Source organism: Lissotriton helveticus, chromosome 7, assembly GCF_964261635.1.
Source record: "Lissotriton helveticus chromosome 7, aLisHel1.1, whole genome shotgun sequence".
In the NCBI taxonomy this organism is placed as follows: domain Eukaryota; kingdom Metazoa; phylum Chordata; class Amphibia; order Caudata; family Salamandridae; genus Lissotriton; species Lissotriton helveticus.
In genome coordinates this window covers 1,834,866,052-1,834,885,586 of record NC_136068.1, presented here as the reverse complement: position 1 = coordinate 1,834,885,586, position 19,535 = coordinate 1,834,866,052, and positions in this window count along the sequence as shown.

Genomic DNA, 19,535 nt, shown 5'->3' with positions numbered 1-19,535 from the left:
AGGACTTACTAATCGTGTTCAAATGTAATGTAGGGTTGAGGACTAATGTACTTGGTATTAGAGATACATGGAGAGCTAATGTTAAGAGTTTTCAAAATTAGTAATGCCGTTTTAATATAGGGATGTCGTTTGACGTGAAGCCTTTCACTAATAAGAGGTGTTGTAATTTGATCACCATTGTGTATTTGGTTCTGCTTTATTAAAGTTATAGTGTACCTTTTTACATGTTATAAAAGTGCTTGAAGTAGAAAAATGTATTTGCTTTAAAGATGGAGGCTTAAGAAACGAAAGAAATGTTCATGTTAGGATGTTGGGACTATAAACGTGCAGAGGCCCAGTTCATGGAAATTGTGTAGGCCTGATCGAAAATGTCTTGCTGAGCATTAAATCGTAGAAATGTTTTATGAAGAAAGCTGCCTTTAGCTAAAGTCCATTGCAACATTAAAGAATTTGCGAGCCGCTTCACATGTATTCCTTTGCAGGTGCCGGACCAAGTAGACAGTAAAGTAGAAGGGCCCATTGTGTATGAGTGCTAGGAAGCTAGACTCAGACATGGAGGAGTCGCCGAGGAATTCAAGGAAGCAACTTGAAGCGAAGGAGAGTGTGGGGCCCAAGGACGTCTTAACGGACAAGGATGGAGATGTGCCATAATGGAAAATTCTGAAAACCAACACTTTTGAGAGGTGCGTACCTGAAGGCGTGTCGTCCGCATTGTGGGGTTTTGTATTAGGGACAGCACCCCGAGGGTGGAAGCAGAGTAGATGGGCTGAGAGGCGAGAGGGAGCGGTTGGTTGACAGAGAGCTTAGCTATGACTGAGAGATCTCTAGACTAAGTAGGAGGAAAGTGAGTGAACTTCGTTGGAAGTCACCACTGCTGACACCTTTATTAGGTTGGGCTATTGCTGAGTAGGGATGTCACTTAGTATAGTGTAAGGACAGATTAACCGGATCTATACTCCTTTCCAATGCATACTAGAACTCAGGTTATAGCAATTCTTGTTAGCCTGATGATTCTCGAATTGATTCTTGTATTATTCATAAGCCGTCTGAGACTTTTCCGTAGGGTTATATTTGTATTAGTGCCTGTTTATCTTCTGAACCTTTTGCTGAGGTGTTTATACCTTCAGTTGTTTTTGGTTATGTAATACATTTTCAAACTGAGTCCTTAGTCGGTGGTTCTTTGGGGGAAAACAATGGGAATCGTTGAAATTTGATTGACTATTGGTGGATAGGTTGCCTAATTCATTCTATGACAGGTAAAAAGGTCTAGTCGACCTGTGACGGGATTCTGGAAAACGGTAAGCAGACTCTAGAAGGAAAATCCCGCCTTTCCAGTTGGTAGCAGAGTAGGATGGTTTATCTTCTGGAGTGAGGGCAATCTAGAGTAGGTTGAGATTTCCCCGAGGCCCATAGAGAACCAATGGCGAGTGTCCAGAGAGTTGCGGACGGAGGATGGCGTTCCATGGAAACTGACGGAAAGTGACGGTGCGGCAGAATGCAGCAGGTCGGAAGAGAGTGAGTATGAAAAGGGTCATGCGTTGTTAGATTGCGGTATTACGTTGTATTGTTGTGTTGTATTGTCTTGCGGAGTTGAGTGCCTGTAGTGAGAAAGGAGATCAGGTTGTGAGCGCGCGCAACCAGTGAAAATCTTAGGCTCAAGGGGAGTTTAAGTGGTCCGGGTGTATCGAACACCCATAGTAATTGTCGACCATTGTTAAGGGGGTCATGAGGTACCATTGATCGCCCGCAGGACCGAGATAGGGGGAATGAATGTGTGAATGTGTGGGTAACGGACGCTGGTCGGAAGTTGCCGTGTTTTTGTAACCTGTCAGTTGAGGCGATTGTCCGGTCGTTTGTGGACAGAGATTTGCCAGTTCGGTGACAATTACAGTCACACTGTGGACGTACAGTCAAGGAAGTGGTTGCTTGGTCGGAAGTGATCATTTCCAGTGTATGATTGGGATGCATGCGTGACCGGGAGACGAGCGGAGAAAGGAGGGGAACTGCTGCGTAACGGAGGCGAGTGACGTCAGAAGGAGCCGCGCTGGGATAGGGCGGTTAGTGTGGAGCCGCGCTGGGATAGGGTGGTTAGTGTCGAGCCGCGCTGGGATTGGTGGATTGTCATCGAGAAGTAAAAGAGCGCTGTAAACAAAGAAACGTTGTGGGTTTCATCATGAAATGCTTAAAAGTGTTGCGAAATTGTTTCAAAGGCGAAAAGAAGTTAGAACCTCGGGGTGGGGAAGAGGCTCCACCCGAGGATACCCCAGCCCATTATATGGCTACGAATGTTGGGTTGCATACCATATTGTGGCTTGAGAATTGGTGTAAGATGACAGATGGAAACGAGGAATTGACTTTTCCTAAATATGGAACATTTAGATTAGAGGTGTTGTATCAGCTAAAAGCGATTATGGCTGCGTTGCGACCTTTGCCTAGACCAACACAGTTTGAAGCGCTAAATGCGTGGATCAGGGCAGCCCATGAAAGGAACAGAGATAGGAGACAAGAAAGAGTGAAACGATCAGTTAGGGCGGTGCAAGATGCGAGATGGGATGCACTGGCCAAGAGGTGGAGAGTGCAGACCATCGAAGGGGACAGGTTGTACCCGTTGTTGGTCAATACAGGCGATGCGCAGAGGAGAAGCACTGAGGATGAGGACAGTGAGACAGACGACAGCCTGATAGAGAGACTGCTGTCGGAGAGACCACCTCCATATAATCCTGAGGTAGAGGGAAGGTCAACATCAGCAATGAGCAGGGAAGCCTCCGCCGCGGATGGTGGCGTCCCAACAGAGAGCGGCTTGAGCCCCTTAGGGGACAGGTTCAGCTCGGTAGAGGGAGAAAGGGCACCTCAACCTTCGCCAAGGACGAGAGTGGTGGGAAGATTTACGGTACAAAACGTACAAGAGGAAGGGGGTGTCGATTCTCAGAGGCTGCCAGATGCTCTTACGGTACCTGTTACCATAGGTCCCATAGTATCAGTGTACAATCCAGAGCAGACACCAAGTGAGGGTCCGTCACAAACAGAGAGAGACAGAAGTGTCAGGGAAGGAAGGAGTAATGTGGCGGACGGATGGAGCCAATTACCAAGGCCTGTAGAAAGGAGCACCCCTTTGGCAGCATCGGCAGACTCATCAGGAGAGGACAGATGGACTTGAGAGGACCACGGCCAAGGTCACTTAGAGAATTAAGGCCTGATTTGAGAACATGGGAAACGATTGTGGATACCCAGAGCAACAGGTCGGGAAAGCATTTTGGCAATGGGAACCACAAAAGTAGGGGGGTGCCTCACTGCACACCTAGCGAAAGCAGGCAGGAATGGGATCGCGGGAGTGTGGAAAGTAGGGGGGCATCCCAACACACCCCTAGCGATAATAGAAGGGAATGGGACCGCGACAGTTGGGAAAATCGAAGGGTTCCCCATAACACACCCGAAGAGGACAGACGAGTGAGTCAGGACTGTGGCGGGAGGGACTCTAATGGAACTTCTAGCCAAGGTACATTGAGGGCGGCGATAAAGGCAAGAAGGATTGATGTACTGAGACTCAAATCAGAAGTGGAGGAAATAGTGGAAGGCACATTGCCACTAGAGAGAATCGAACTCTATGAACCAGATGAACTATTGTTCGTGGCGAAAGACGTTACCCGAAGGGCTAGGACAGCACATGAGAAATTGTCTGAGTTAGCGAATAAGTATGCTGTGGATTTGACAAGGACGAAAGCATTACAGGGTGGCCATAGGTTGCAGTACTTGGACCAAGATCTAGAAGAGAAGAGGGTGATCGGATTAAAAACCCACATCAGGGAACTGGTCGTGGGACTTCGAACTTGGACCCAATTGGACAAATGGGAGGAAAGGTGGTCAAAGAAAAAGAGTGTTAGGCGAAGTGCTATTGAGACATCCCCGGGAGGAGGGTTGATGCATGCGGAGGCGTACCCCTTGCGGGAGGTGGCTCACGGGGGATATGTACATGTACGCTGGAGCAGGGGAGATTTGGCTGCCTTTACGAACTCGTTTCCGAAGTTGCGCGAGAGTCCAGTGGAATGGTACAAACAGGTAGAGAGGTTTGTTAAGATCTCAAAGGTACTGTGGATTGATCTAAACACACTGTTTGACATTGTGGTTCCAGGAGACCTGTGGATAGCATGTAAGGTCAGTGTCGAATGGCCCACAGTGGAGCCAGACCGGGATGCTGCCCCGAATGGACCCTCACCCAGGGTAATGATAAAGTATGAGCAGGCGATCACGTGGTTGAAGACTAAGGTACCACCACAGGACATAGACTGGGTGAAGATAGATCGAACTAGGCAGGAACCGAATTTGAATTTGAATTTGAATTTGAAAAGGAACTTGATTAAGCGCACTGCGGCCAAGCGGCTTCCTGGCCCTGAGGGGTTAAGCCAGATTCATGAGGGGAGCACGGGAGGACTAGCAAGGAAATGCTTGGGAGAACAGGAAAGTTTTGAGAGCCTTGCAGAAGTGGGTGTAGATAGGAATAGAGCGAATGAACAGAGGGAGGCTATTCCAGATCTGGGGGTCCAAGACCGCAAATCGAGTGCCTCCCATTTTGGATTTGCGGAAACGAGGGACATGAAGAAGAGAGAGGGAGGAAGAGCGGAGGGTGCGGCTTGGGACATGAGGAGTGATGAGAGAGCCAATAAAAAGTGGAGCCGAGTGGGTGTGCGCGCGAAAGGCCAAGCAGGCCAATTTGAAAACAGATCTGGAATGCACAGGAAGCCAATGAAGAGATTCGAGAGCATGGGTGATGTGGGAAGATTTAGGAAGGCGAAGGATGAGACGGGCGGCCTGATTTTGAATGGCCTGGAGACGGCGGGTTTCGTAGGCAGGTATGCCCACGTACAGGCCGTTCCCATAGTCGAGGCGGGAGGTGACAAGGGCCATGACTATGGTTTTAAGGGCATCCGCCGTGAAATACCGGGAGATCTTTCGGATGAGGCGAAGGGACAAGAAACAAGAGGACACCACGGAGCTAATTTGGGCATGCATAGTCAGATCGTGGCTGACCTTGATTGCCAAAGTCCGGACAGAAGAGACCGGTGAGGGAGGGGGACCAAAGGAGGGGGGCCAATGAACCGTGGACCAAGGATTAGAGGGGCCACCCGTGAGGACAAGTTCCGTCTTGTCCGGATTGAGCTTCAAATGATTGGAGCTCATCCATTCAGATATAAAAACTAAGGTGGAGCAGAACTTAGGAAGTGACACAGAGGGGGAAGAGAGATCGAAGACTAGCTGGAGGTCATCCGCATAGTTGTATACAGATACCCCCAGCTTGAGAAGTGAAGTGATAAGAGGGTAGATATACAGATTGAAAAGGAGGGGAGAAAGTGAAGAGCCTTGGGGGACCCCGCAAGTGATCAAGCGGGGGGGCCGAGAAGCCTGATAGGTGGACCGCTTGAGTCCTGCCCTAAAGAAAGGACGCAAGCCAGGAAAAGGCGGCGCCCCGGATGCCCGCTGCGCTGACACCGCCAAGGAGGATAGAATGATCGACCGTGTCAAACGCAGCGGACAAATCGAGGAGGACCAAGGCCTGGGGGAGGTTGATGTCTGCTTTCCCTTTAAGTTCGTCCAAGACTGCGATAATCACTGACTCCGTGGAGTGGCCTGGGCGAAAGCCTGCCTGATGGGAGGCCAGAAGGAGGTTCTCCTCGATATAGTTGGACAGGCAAGATGTGATATGGCTCTCCAGGATTTTGCCCAAGTAAGGAAGGAGGGAAATAGGCCTGAAATTAGAAGGAGAAGTGGGATCCAAACCAGTTTTTTTAAGGATGGGAAAAACAATGGCAGATTTAAAGGATGAAGGGACAGAGCCCAAAGCCAAGGAAGCATTAAGAAGAGCAAGGGGGGGAGCGGGACAGTTGGTGAAGAGGATTTTAAGAACCCGTGCAGGAGCACAGTCCGCCGGAGAGCCAGACTTAACTTTTGTAAGTAATTTAAGAAAACAATCCAAGGAGATGGGTGGGAAGTGATCCAAGAAGGAGGGGGGCAAAGGGAGGGGGCAGGAAGAGCCAGCTTGGGAAACTATAGGGATATTAGCCTTGATGTTAATAATCTTGTCAATGAAATAATCATTGAGTGACAAGCAGAGGGACTGAGATGAAGCAGGGCTGGCGTTAGTGCGGTCAGAGGTAGCTAGGTTGTGGACCAGGGAGAAGATTTCTCGGGATTTGTTGGCGGAAAGAGCAACTTTTTCGGTGAAATATTTTGTTTTGGCCACGAGAATTGCTCTTTTATAGTTGTTCAGAAGAAGTTTGTATTTGGCACGAAGATTAGGGCAGTAGTTCCGTCTCCAATGGCGCTCCGACCGCCTGAGATCAAGTTTGAGGGCCTTGAGCTCCTTGGTGAACCATTTGTGCGCATCGTGAGGGCGAGCGGATTTGATTTGTTTTAGCGGAGCGACCTGATCGCAAGAAGAGGAGAGCCAGGTGCTGATGGTGTCTGCCTTCAAATCCAGAGGGAGGTCGGAGAGATCCGGAGCTGAAGAGGCCAAGGAGAGCGAGAGGGAGTTGAGGTCAGTGTCCTTCCAGCTGCGAGCCAGAATATTTTTGGGTCGGGGCAGCTTATCTACCGAGGCCGTATGAATAAGAAAAGAAATGATGGAGTGGTCGGACCAGACGCAGGGGAGTATAGAAAGGGATGAGATGTCGCAGCCAGACGACCAGATTTGATCTAGGGTATGACCCTGGATATGGGTGGGGACCGTGACATGGGATGTAAAGTTCAAACTCTGTAGGGTAGCAGAGAAGTCTTTAGAAGACAGGTCTTCCCTGGGGTCGCCTAGCCAGAAGTTAAAATCACCAAGTAAAATAACCGTGGAGTTGTTGACCACAAGTGTGGCCAGAAGATCCTGTAAAGCTGCTACAAATAAAGGCATAGCTTGGGGGGACGGTACATAAGGACAATAGTGAGAGGGATGGGAAGATTGAGAGAGTGGGCCACTAAGTAGTCCACATTAGGTATGGGGGGGTGAGCAAGAAGTTGAAATTTCAAGGTGGAACGAAAAATCATTGCCACACCACCCCCAACCTTGCCAGCCGGGCGATCTGCCCGGATGGCATAGTGGGTATCAGGAAGGATAGCCAGGAGGTCCGGGAGGGAATCAGCGGAAAACCAAGTTTCGGTTAGGAAGAGATAGTCTGGAGAGTCGGTATTCAGTAAATTAAAAAGTTCCATCTGACGCTTAACAGCAGAGCGGGTGTTGAGCAGATAAGCAGAGACTGCCTGAGGGGCAGGTGAAGGACGAATGGTGGCAGGGGGAGCTATGAAGGGAGAGATGGGGCTGCCGGTAGAAAAAGGTGGGCTAGGGGGGCGGGGGGCGAGGATGCCGAAAGAATCCAGACGGCGCAGTAGGGAAGGGGAGAGAGGAGAGGCAGCGGAGAGTTGGGCTGAGGAATACGCCAGAAAATGGGCAGGATCCATGGCCCCTGGTCCCGGCCCGTCGCAGACGGGCGCAGACGGGCTTGCCTTAGGCGCGCCCGCTGCGCACGTCCGCCGCGCGTACGGGGGATGCACATGCTTTAGGGGGGAGACAGGGCGTGGCCTCGTTCTGGTGGGCGTGGCCAGGGGTGAGCCTTGCTGAATGGCGGCAAGCGGGGAAAAAGCCTGTTTCCACGGCAGCGCTTTGCTCGGCTGCACGGGAAGCAGTGAAACCAGAAGGAGACAGTTCACTAGTTTTATGAGAAATTACTGCAGATTTTTAAACAGTACAGTGGATTGGATGTGATGGACCCAAAGGACATGGGACAATTCGTGTCTAAGTTTGTTCTGGGACTGCGACCTGATATTTGTCTCATGATACAACAACATTTAATTTGTTGGCAGAACAAGCCTCTGGACGAGGTCTTGAGGTACGTGAGGTATTGCAGTGACGAGATAGACTCTAAGACAAAGAAGCTTAAGGATAAACTGATGTTAGTCCAGATGCAATCGGGAAGACAGGGTCAGTCAGGAAATGGAACCTTAGGAAGAAAACAAGGGGGACAGAAAAGGGACAACGAGGAAGGCCCAAGACCAAGGATAGACCCGGCGACTCTGAAAAAGACCACCAAGTGTCATCAGTGTCACGAGGTCGGACATTGGAGACGCAAGTGTCCCCATAACCCGGAGAATCAAGGGCAGGAAGAAGAGGAGGAGGAGGTTCAAGCCCCTCCGGAACAGAAAGTAACAGTAACTAAGTTCAGGACGACTAAAGGGGGGACTTCAGCTCCTAAGGCTCCGGTTCCCCAGCCACCGAAGATTTCAGTGGGGAACAAGGTTTACAAGCAGATGCCTTTCATAGTTGAAGGGGACGAGTACTATTACTTTGACCCAGTGACAGGACGGTGTCTGAGTGGGGAGGAGGACTGTACCCTCGGGGCAGTTCTGGAGGTAGATCAGCGGGGACCATTCGTAGAGGCTGATGTAGATGGACATCCCACCACCTTTTTGGTAGATACTGGTGCTTCCCGTTCTACTGTACGGTCTGCAATAGTCCCCAATTTACCCCTTTCAGGACAGACAATCCAAGTTGTAGGCGTTGCAAACAGGAAAATGACAAACCCATTGACGGAACCAGTCCCAGTGAAGATCGGTAGTTTCAGGGACAATCACCAATTCGTAGTGTGTGATTCCAGTCTTGTGTGTCTGTTAGGGAGAGATCTCCTGTGTAAACTCAATTGTACCATCTACTGTACCCCAAGGGGAGTGGAGTTGCAGACAAATGACGATGATGCTGACTTTAAGGTTGCAAATACGCATGTGTGCATAGAATTGTATCCTGCTTTAACTGTGGAGGAACTCCCTTGGGATTTGAGGGACTCGGTCTCACAGGAAGTGTGGGACTTTACAGGAGAGGAGATCGGTTTGATTAGAGGAGTGGAGCCAGTTAAGATTCAAGTAAGGCCAAATGCTGAGTTCCCAAGAACACCCCAATACAAGTTGACTCCGGAAACGATTGCAGGGATAAGACCTGTGATCGAATCCATGATTAGACAGGGAATTCTGAAGGAAGTCATGGGCAGTCCATGCCACTCCCCGATCGTAGGTTTGCAGAAGCCTAGCGGGAAGTTTAGGATTGTGCAGGATTTGCGAAAAGTGAACAACATAGTTGTCCCATGCTGTCCAGTGGTACCGAATCCATCAGTGATACTGTTTCAGATACCGTTCCAAGCTGAATGGTTTTCTGTGATAGATTTGGGTCAGGCTTTCTTTTCGATTCCATTGCATGAGGAGAGCCAATTTCTTTTTGCGTTCAAAATGGAGAATCGTGTTCTAACGTGGTGTCGTATCCCTCACGGGTACACGGAGAGCCCATCGATCTTTAATCAGTTGCTGAAGAAGAATCTTGAGAGTTTGGTACTACCGCAGAACTCCGTTCTCGTACAGTACATAGACGATCTCCTTGTTGCGTCAGAGACAGAAGATGCTTGTAGAATTGACACCATTGCTTTGTTGAACCATTTAGCAGAGAATGGACACAAGGTATCTCCCAGCAAGTTACAGTACTGTTTGTCTGAAGTACAGTATCTGGGTCACAGAATAGAGAAGGGAAAGAGGAAAGTGTTGCCTGACAGGATGGAGGCGATCATGAGAATGATGGTGCCTTCAACCCAGAGAGAGGTTAGGATGTTCTTGGGCATGGTTGGCTACTGTCGCCAGTGGATTGCCAATTTTTCCCTGAAGGCGAAACCATTGCAGAAACTGACGCACAAGGATGTAAGTGATCCAGTACCATGGGACAAAGATTGTATGATGGCTTTCCTTGAGCTGCGAGAAGACTTGTGTCGCGCTCCGGCTCTGGGAGTGCCCGATTACATCAAATCATTTTCACTGTTCTGTTGTGAGAGAGAGGGGTGTGCTTTGGCAGTCTTAGCACAAGATCATGGAGGAGTCCGTAGACCAGTTGCTTACTTCTTGGCTACCTTAGATCCAGTAGCCGCAGCATTGCCCGGATGTCTTAAATCCGTTGCCGCAACATGTGTCAGCATTGAAAGGTGTGAAAGCATTGTGATGAGTCATTCTCTGACAGTACATGTGCCTCATTCAGTGGAATTGTTGATGACCAGGACCAAGACGCAGCACTTGACAAACAACAGGCTCACACGCTACGAGCAGGTTATACTTGCTGCGGAGAATGTGACCCTTAGGAGGTGCTCGGTCTTGAATCCTGCTACTTTGATGCCATTACCAAGTGACTTAGACGATGATTGTGAAGACCATGATTGCCTTGATGTGACTGAACTGTGCACCAAACCCAGACCGGATATTGTTGATGAGCCACTGGTAGACCCTGATGAAATTTTCTTTGTTGATGGCTCATGTGTAAGGGACAATACTGGTCAGTTGAGAGCAGCTTTTGCTGTATTTACTATTTCTGGAATAGTCGAAGCGGTCTGCCTGGAAGGAGTACACTCCGCTCAGGTGGCTGAGATAATTGCGTTGACGCGTGCCTGTTTGGCAGCCAACAAAATTCGGATCACCATATATACTGACAGCCAATATGGGTTCGGTGTGGTTCATGACTTCGGTCAGTTGTGGTCTCAAAGGGATTACATGACATCATCAGGTTCCCCTATCAGGAATGGAGAATTTATCAGATTGCTGTTGGAAGCTTTGCAGGGTCCAGCAGAGATAGCTGTTGTGAAATGCACTGCACATACCAAGGGTACTGACTTTGTGTCCCAGGGAAATTGTTATGCTGATGAAGTTGCACGTTACTGTGCCGAGCAGGGATACTCGTTTACTGAACAAACTGTCGAAGGGGCACAGGGAAGGACTGAGTTAAGCATGATGCTTGAGGTGGCAGATACCTGGGAAGAATTGAAGAGCATGCAGGAGCAGGCGTCAGACTATGAGAAAAGGGTATGGGAGATAGCTGGTTGTGTCAAGGGAGAATTGGACTTGTGGGTTTCGGCCGATGGGAGAGCGGTGTTGCCGAATGAACTGGTGAGTCCGATGGCACGACAGATACATAGTCCTGTACATTTGGGGAGAGATGCGATGATGCATGTGTTCAGACAAACTTGGTACAACCCGATATTTCGAACGGCTGCGGAAGCAGTATGTCAGAGGTGTGTTACATGTCAACAAATGAACGTTGGGAAAAGAACACCAGTTACAATGGGTCACATTGGGAGGTCCGGCGGACCTTTCTATAGGATGCAACTGGATTTCATTGAGATGCCGAGGTGTAATCGCCTCAGGTATGTCTTGGTGATCGTGTGTGTGTTTTCCAGGTGCATTGAGGCATACCCAACTCGTAGGTGCGATACGCTCACAGTAGCAAAATTATTGTTGAGGGAGCTAGTGCCACGTTTCGGGGTTCCGACCTCCTTGGAATCGGACAGAGGGACGCATTTTAATAGCGAAATTGTGAAAATGCTCTGCGCTGAACATTGATCAGAGACTGCATTGTAGTTACCGACCAGAGGCTTCTGGCATAGTGGAGCAAATAAATGGAACCCTCAAGGCCCGAATGGCGAAAGTGTGCTCATCCATGTCCCTGAAATGGCCAGATGCTTTACCTTTGGTGCTAATGAGCATGCGTAGTACGCCAGACAGGAGGACAGGACTTTCACCTCACGAAGTATTGATGGGGAGGGCTATGAGACTGCCATCTATTCCTACAACAGCCTTGCTAAATATCACAGATGATCTGATTCTTGATTATTGCAAAGGACTTTCTGATGTCATCCATTCTGTGTCCCTTCAGGTGCAGGCTGCTGAAATTCCGGCATCTAGAGACCTTTGTCACGACTTGTGCCCGGGTGACTGGGTCTTGGTGCGGAAGCACGTAAGGAAAAGCTGCCTGGATGTGCGCTGGAGAGGACCGTTTCAAGTTATCCTGGTGACGAACACTGCTGTGAAGTGTGGAGGATTGCCAAACTGGGTCCATGCTTCTCACACCCGACGAGTTCCTGCACCCCTGGAAGAGACAGCTCCTCTCGTAGATGAAAATCCGGACGTGGAAGAAGATCCACTAGAGGGGACAAGTCAAGCTGTGGGGGTGTCTGAAGAGGCTGGTAACTCATCTGATCAAGCTGAAGGAAATCACGACAACAGTGACACTGAGTCTGCCTCTGAATGGGGAAGTGACTGTGAAGGCGATTTGAGCGCAGAACAAGCTGGAAGTAGTGATGAGCAGGGTGTGCAAACGAGAAGCAGAAGAGTGAGAAGCGCAGAGGCTCATTGGCCGGAGAGGCGGAGGCGATTGAACGTAAGATTGGCTCCCGAAAGAGATCTTGCCCCTGTCTCTGAAGAATCCGACCAGGATGAGGGAGAACAAGAAACAGAGCAAAGAGGTCCGAGGAGGTAAAGGAGGTTGAGAGTACCTTGTCGAAGATACGCCACTCCTGAGTGGACATATCCTGTGACAAATGCCCGGTGTACTGAGATCAAGGAGGGTGAGGGCTGTGACAGTGACCAGTACGATCCCAAATGTTAAGTTGGAAGTGGTGCTGTTGGTACCAGGACTTGAGATCGAAGGCGTACTGACACTCACCATTCCAAATCCCCCTTACCTAAGCAAGATACGTGATTTAATCCTGGATAGACTGATTTTTCCTACACTTGGTCCAGAAATACCAGCTTACGAATCGGTTGTGCTTCGCATGGAACTTCTGGATTATGTGCTAAGCGCAGTCGGAGCAAATATTTTCATTGATTATTAAAGACTTTTGTAAATAGCTGCTAAACTAACCTAGAGCCGAGTGGAAGAAGAAGAAATTTAGGGACTTTCCTCAGAAGACGGAGAAGGTCTGTTTTTGATGTAAGAGAAGAACTAAAACGGGGATTTCTGCTTTCAGCGGTGTGGTTCGAGAGACTCAAATAACCAAGAAAGAAACTTTGGGTTGTTGCTGAAATCAAACTACATTGTTCCGAGACCATGGAGGCTGCAAACCCGACTCGTAGGGCTAAGTGCATTGTAGGCACCCTTATAGGAGTAGTGATATTCTTTATTTTCTTAGTAGTTATAGTTTCCTATTTAGTACCACATGAGCAGGCAGCGAAGGTTGAGGGAACACCGACACCTCCCACTTCTAGCAAGAAAGAGGTCAAGGTAGGAGCAGAGAAGGCTTTGCTGGAAGAGGAGAGTCGTAGGTTACATACCGATCTGTCTAAAGGCAATTTTGGGCAGAATGCGTATGCAAAGTTATTGTACGAATATATTGATGCGATGGATGCGAAAGACTGTTATGTGTGTATGCAATTGCCGGCTTCAGTAGATGAGGGTATTAGATACCATCATCTTCCATTGACATATGGAATTTCATGTAGTTTGCTGCTTAGCATATTTTATGGGCGAAACCATTTTGAATATTTCTTTTCAAATTATGATGCTGTGCTACCAGAAGTCCCTGCTTATAAACACCTGAATAAGTTCGATTATTATAAGTCAGAGGATAGACTTGGGTATTTTTTCATTCCGACACAAGAGTTAGACACCTCATATGCACACCGACACAATTTGACATGTTTGTTAGCAGAGACAGAGAAAAAGTTCATAGAACAAGTTGAGGACAGGTACAAAAGGCAAAAACAGTTGCAAGATTCAGGGCAAGGTCAAGTTGATTGGACGGATGAGGAGAAACAGCACAAGTCAAGAGGGAGTTATGGTCCGATAGCTCTAGAAGAAGTACAGAAAGGGAAGTTGTGTATTCACAGACCACAGACGTATTATGAAAATGTGTATGTGGGTCATACTACATGTGAACACACTTTCACAATGGAGTATTACACGAAGGATTTCTTGAAGAGCGTGGTGCAGGTGATTCCTAGGGTTTACTTTGTCTGCGGAAGGAATGCGTATGTAAGATTGCCGGAAAAGTGGTATGGAACGTGTTATCTAGCGATCATTTTTCCCAAGATTTACCATACTGAGGATTTTGCTCTTTTGGAGGGAGGACGGCAGACGAGGGTAAAGCGAGGTGAAAGTGCAGGTGCAATAGTTGGAGACGTGTTTGGAGCAGTAATACCCATTTTAGGAGTGATTTTGAATGACGTGAAGATACGGTGGTTAGCAACTGTGGTGGATGAACTGTCAATGAACACAGCTAAGTCATTAGTGTTGGTTGAGGGTGAGATGTTGTCGATAAGGGCAATGGTTTTACAAAACCGTCTTGCTTTAGACGTCCTTCTAGCAAAAGAGGGAGGAGTCTGTAAACTTTTGAAGGTTCAGGAATGTTGCACGTATATTCCAGACCACTCCAATGATCTGAAGAAGTATATAAGTAACATTACTGCCATTCATTATGAAATTGAGGATTTGACGCAAGAGAACGTGTGGGAGAAGGTTGGCAAGGGATTTGGAAATGTGGGAAACTGGTTTGCAAATCTGGGAAGAAGTTTCCTTGAGTTTGTACTGAAACCCCTCATCATAGTTGTGGCATGTGTGATTGGGTTGTGGGGTTTGGTACGAGTGTACAAGTGGTACAGGTCAACTAGGATGGAAAGATCGATGAGAGTACAAGAGCAAAGAATGGAGAGCCTGCAGGACAGTCAATATCGGAGCTTGAGAGCATTGGAGATGCTCAAGCGAGGGAAAATGGCGACAAGCTCTGTTTAACTCTGTTCTTACCCTCAGGGATGGTGTGGTGATGGTGATGACACAGGTCATCAAAGGGGGGAACTGAGAGAGCGTCAAACAGAAATAAAAATTCGTAGGGGTGTATCATATATATAAGTAGTCAACACCCGCGTATATAGAGGACTTACTAATCGTGTTCAAATGTAATGTAGGGTTGAGGACTAATGTACTTGGTATTAGAGATACATGGAGAGCTAATGTTAAGAGTTTTGAAAATTAGTAATGCCGTTTTAATATAGGGATGTCGTTTGACGTGAAGCCTTTCACTAATAAGAGGTGTTGTAATTTGATCACCATTGTGTATTTGGTTCTGCTTTATTAAAGTTATAGTGTACCTTTTTATATGTTATAAAAGTGCTTGAAGTAGAAAAATGTATTTGCTTTAAAGATGGAGGCTTAAGAAACGAAAGAAATGTTCATGTTAGGATGTTGGGACTATAAACGTGCAGAGGCCCAGTTCATGGAAATTGTGTAGGCCTGATCGAAAATGTCTTGCTTAGCATTAAATCGTAGAAATGTTTTATGAAGAAAGCTGCCTTTAGCTAAAGTCCATTGCAACATTAAAGAATTTGTGAGCCGCTTCACATGTATTCCTTTGCAGGTGCCGGACCAAGTAGACAGTAAAGTAGAAGGGCCCATTGTGTATGAGTGCTAGGAAGCTAGACTCAGACATGGAGGAGTCGCCGAGGAATTCAAGGAAGCAACTTGAAGCGAAGGAGAGTCTGGAACCCAAGGACGTCTTAACGGACAAGGATGGAGATGTGCCATAATGGAAAATTCTGAAAACCAACACTTTTGAGAGGGGCGTACCTGAAGGAGTGTCGTCCGCATTGTGGGGTTTTGTATTAGGGACAGCACCCCGAGGGTGGAAGCAGAGTAGATGGGCTGAGAGGCGAGAGGGAGCAGTTGGTTGACAGAGAGCTTAGCTATGACTGAGAGATCTCTAGACTAAGTAGGAGGAAAGTGAGTGAACTTCGTTGGAAGTCACCACTGGTGACACCTTTATTAGGTTGGGCTATTGCTGACTAGGGATGTCACTTAGTATAGTGTAGGGACAGATTAACCGGATCTATACTCCTTTCCAATGCATACTAGAACTCAGGTTATAGCAATTCTTGTTAGCCTGATGATTCTCGAATTGATTCTTGTATTATTCATAAGCCGTCTGAGACTTTTCCGTAGGATTATGTTTGTATTAGTGCCTGTTTATCTTCTGAACCTTTTGCTGAGGTGTTTATGCCTTCAGTTGTTTTTGGTTATGTAATAAATTTTCAAACTTAGTCCTTAGTCGGTGGTTCTTTGGGGGAAAACAATGGGAATTGTTGAAATTTGATTGACTATTGGTGGGTAGGTTGCCTAATTCATTCTATGACAGGTAAAAAGGTCTAGTCGACCTGTGACGGGATTCTAAAAAACGGTAAGCATACTCTTGAAGGAAAATCCCGCCTTTCCACTACTACAGAGGAGGTGACCTCATCTTTGGTCAGAGGAGGTGGATAAAATATTCATTTAATCACAGCGTTTGCAGGCTTCGAACTTTACACAGTGAATTACCTCTAAAATGTACCCAGTGTAGCAATATCAATCAATCAATCAATCAAAGCATTCATATAGCGCACTACTCACCCGGGGGGGTCTCAAGGCGCTGGGGGGGGTCCGCTACTGCTCGAACAGCCAGGTCTTGAGCTGCTTCCTGAAGGCGAGGTGGTCTTGGGTCAGGCGGAGGTGGGTCGGAAGGGAGTTCCAGGTCTTGGCGGCCAGCTAGGAGAAGGACCTTCCTCCTGTGGTGGCTCTTCGGATGCGGGGGACGGCGGCGAGGGCGTGGCTGGTCGATCGAAGCTGGCGTTTGGGAGCGTAGAAGTTGAGGCGGCTGGTGAGGTATCCTGGGCCTTGGTTGTGTAGGGCTTTGTGTGCGTGGGTGAGGAGCCGGAAAGTGATTCTCTTGTTGATCGGGAGCCAGTGCAGGTCTCTCAGGTGTCCGGAGATGTGGCTTCGGCGGGGGATGTCCAGGATGAGTCGTGCTGAGGTGTTCTGGATCCGCTGGAGTCTCTTTTGGAGTTTGGCGGTGGTTCCGGCGTAGAGGGAGTTGCCGTAGTCCAGACGGCTGGTGACGAGGGCCTGGGTGACCGTCTTCCTGGTCTCGGTGGGGATCCATCGGAAGATCTTACGAAGCATGCGCAGGATGTTGAAGCATGACGAGGAGACGGCGTTGACTTGTCTGGTCATGGAGAGGGAGGAGTCCAGGATGAAGCCCAGGTTGCGTGCGTGGTCTGTTGGTTTGGGTGCGCTGCCCAGGGCGGGGGGCCACCAGGAGTCGTCCCAGGCGGAGGGTGAGGATCCCAAATGAGGACTTCCGTCTTGTCCGAGTTCAGTTTCAGGCGGCTGTTCGACATCCATTTGGCTACGTCTGTCATCCCTTCGTGCAGGTTGGCTCTGGCGGTGGCGGGGTCGTTGGTGAGGGAGAGGATCAGCTGGAAATGATGTTGAGGTTGTGCTGGCGTGCGATGGCTGCTAGGGGGCTTATGTATACGTTGAAGAGTGTTGGGCTGAGCGAGGATCCTTGAGGAACGCCGCAGATGACTTCGGTGGCTTCCGATCTGAACGGGGGGAGGCGGACTCTCTGTGTCCTTCCGGCGAGGAAGGAGGTGATCCACTCAAGTGCCTTCTCCTGGATTCCGACGTTGCAGAGGCGCTGTACTAGGGTACGGTGGCAGACAGTGTCGAAGGCCGCGGAGAGGTCCAGGAGGATGAGGGCCGCTGTTTCTCCGTTGTCGAGCAGGGCTCGGATGTCATCGGTAGCTGCGATCAGGGCGGTCTCGGTGCTGTGGTTGGCCCGGAAGCCAGACTGCGAGAGGTCGAGGGAACCGTTCGTCTCGAGGAAGGCGGCCAGTTGCTTGTTGACGGTCTTCTCGATGACCTTTGCCGGAAACGGGAGTAGCGAGATGGGGCGATAGTTCTTGAGGTCGGTGGGGTCGGCTGATGGCTTCTTTAGTAGGGCGCTGAGTTCGGCGTGCTTCCAGCTCTCCGGGAAGGTGGCGTTGTCGAAGGAGGTGTTGATGATGTCCCGCAGGTGGGGTGCGATGACAGCGTCGGCTTTGTTGAAGACGTGGCGAGGGCAGGGGTCTGTTGGAGATCCGGAGTGGATGGAGTTCATCGTGCGGATGGTGTCTTCGGTGCTGATCGGGGTCCAGGCGCGGAGGGTGGTGGTGGGGGGCGGTGGTTCGGTCGCGGCGTGCGTCGGTTGAGTGCTGAAGCTGTTGTGTATGTCCGCGATCTTGTTGTGGAAGTAGGAGGCGAGGGAGTTGCAGAGGTCTTGCGAAGGGGTGATGTCGTTGTTTACGGCGTTGGGGTTGGAGAGCTCTTTGACGATGTTGAAGAGTTCCTTGCTGTTGTGTGCGTTGTTGTCCAGTCGCTCCTTGAATGCGGTTTTCTTGGTGGCGTGGATCAGTTGGTGGTGTTTTCGGGTGGCGAGCTTGAGGGCAGTCATGTTGTCCGGTGTTGGGTCTCTGCGCCAGGTTTTCTCGAGTGCTCTGCAGTTCTTCTTGGAGCTCTTGAGTTCGTCGTTAAACCATGGGGCTTTCTTGCTGCCGGGTCTGCTCGGCTGGGTCTTCAGAGGGGCGAGGTCGTCTGCGCAGTCGCTGATCCATTTCGTGAGGTTGGTGGCCGCTTGGCTGGGGTTCGTTGTGCTGGTGGGCGGGTTCTTGCTCAGGGAGGTAACGAGCTGGTCTGCAGTGATCTTGTTCCACCTTCTGCGGGGAGCCTGTTGCTGGTGATGGTGTAGCGTGGTCCTTCTGAAGCTGAAGTGGACGCAGCTGTGGTCCGTCCAGTGGAGTCCCGTGGCGTGGCTGAAGGCGATGTCCTTGCTGGATGAGAAGACGGGGTCGAGTGTGTGTCCGGCGTAGTGGGTGGGGGTGTTGACCAGCTGCTTGAGTCCGAGGTTGGCGAGGTTGTCCAGCAGGGTGGTGGTGTTGCGGTCGTTGTTGTTCTCCAGGTGGAAGTTGAGGTCCCCGAGGAGGATGTAGTCGGCGGAGGGGAGGGCGTGTGGACTGACGAAGTCGGCGATGTCCTCGCTGAATTGTGTGCGTGGTCCCGGGGGTCTGTAGATGAGGGTGCCTCTGAGGGTGGTCTTGGGGTTGACGTGGATCTGGAAGTGTAGGTGTTCGGCGGTTGCGAGGTTGTCGTCGGTGATGGTCGTGATGCGAATGGTGTTCCTGTGGATGATGGCGATGCCTCCTCCTGTCTGGTTGACACGGTCCCTCCGGATGATCTTGTAGCCGTCCGGGATGGCGATGGCGATGTCGGGCGCTGAGGATGCGTTCATCCAGGTTTCCGTGAGGAAGGCAACGTCTGGAGATGTGGTGTCGAGCAGGTTCCAGAGCTCGACGGCGTGTCTGTGGACGGAGCGGGTGTTGAGCAGGATGCACTTCAGGTGGTTGCAGCTGTTGTGCGTCTTGGTCTTAGTTGGTGCTGGAGTAGAGCAGGTCCGGGTGCAGGCGAACTTGCAGGAGTGGCAGCAGAAGGGTCCGTGAGTGCGTCTCGGGGTGGCTCGGAAGTATCCTGGGGGTCGGCCGGCGTTGAGTGCGTGGAGTTCGGTGGCGTCGTATGTCTAGCGGCTGGACTGGTCTCTGCGGGAGCCAGGGGTCCTGGCACTGGGCGCGGTCCAGGCGCGGACGGGCGCTGGCGGGCTTACCTTTGGCGCGCCTTCGGCGCACATTCCGTGCGCCCGCTGCGCGCGCACGCTGCGCGTTGACCGCTCTGCCATATGTGGAGAGTGGGGGGGGGCGGAGCGAGGGAGGGGCAGCTGGGAGGCGGGAGCGGGGCGGCGAATGGGAAGGGCTGACGAGGGGAGGGGCGGGGCCGCAGGGGGCAGCGGCGGGGAGCGGGGAGGTGGCGGGAAGCGCGGCAGGGGCCGGGGGCGACAAGTCACAGGGGTACAATAGTACAAAACGGGGGA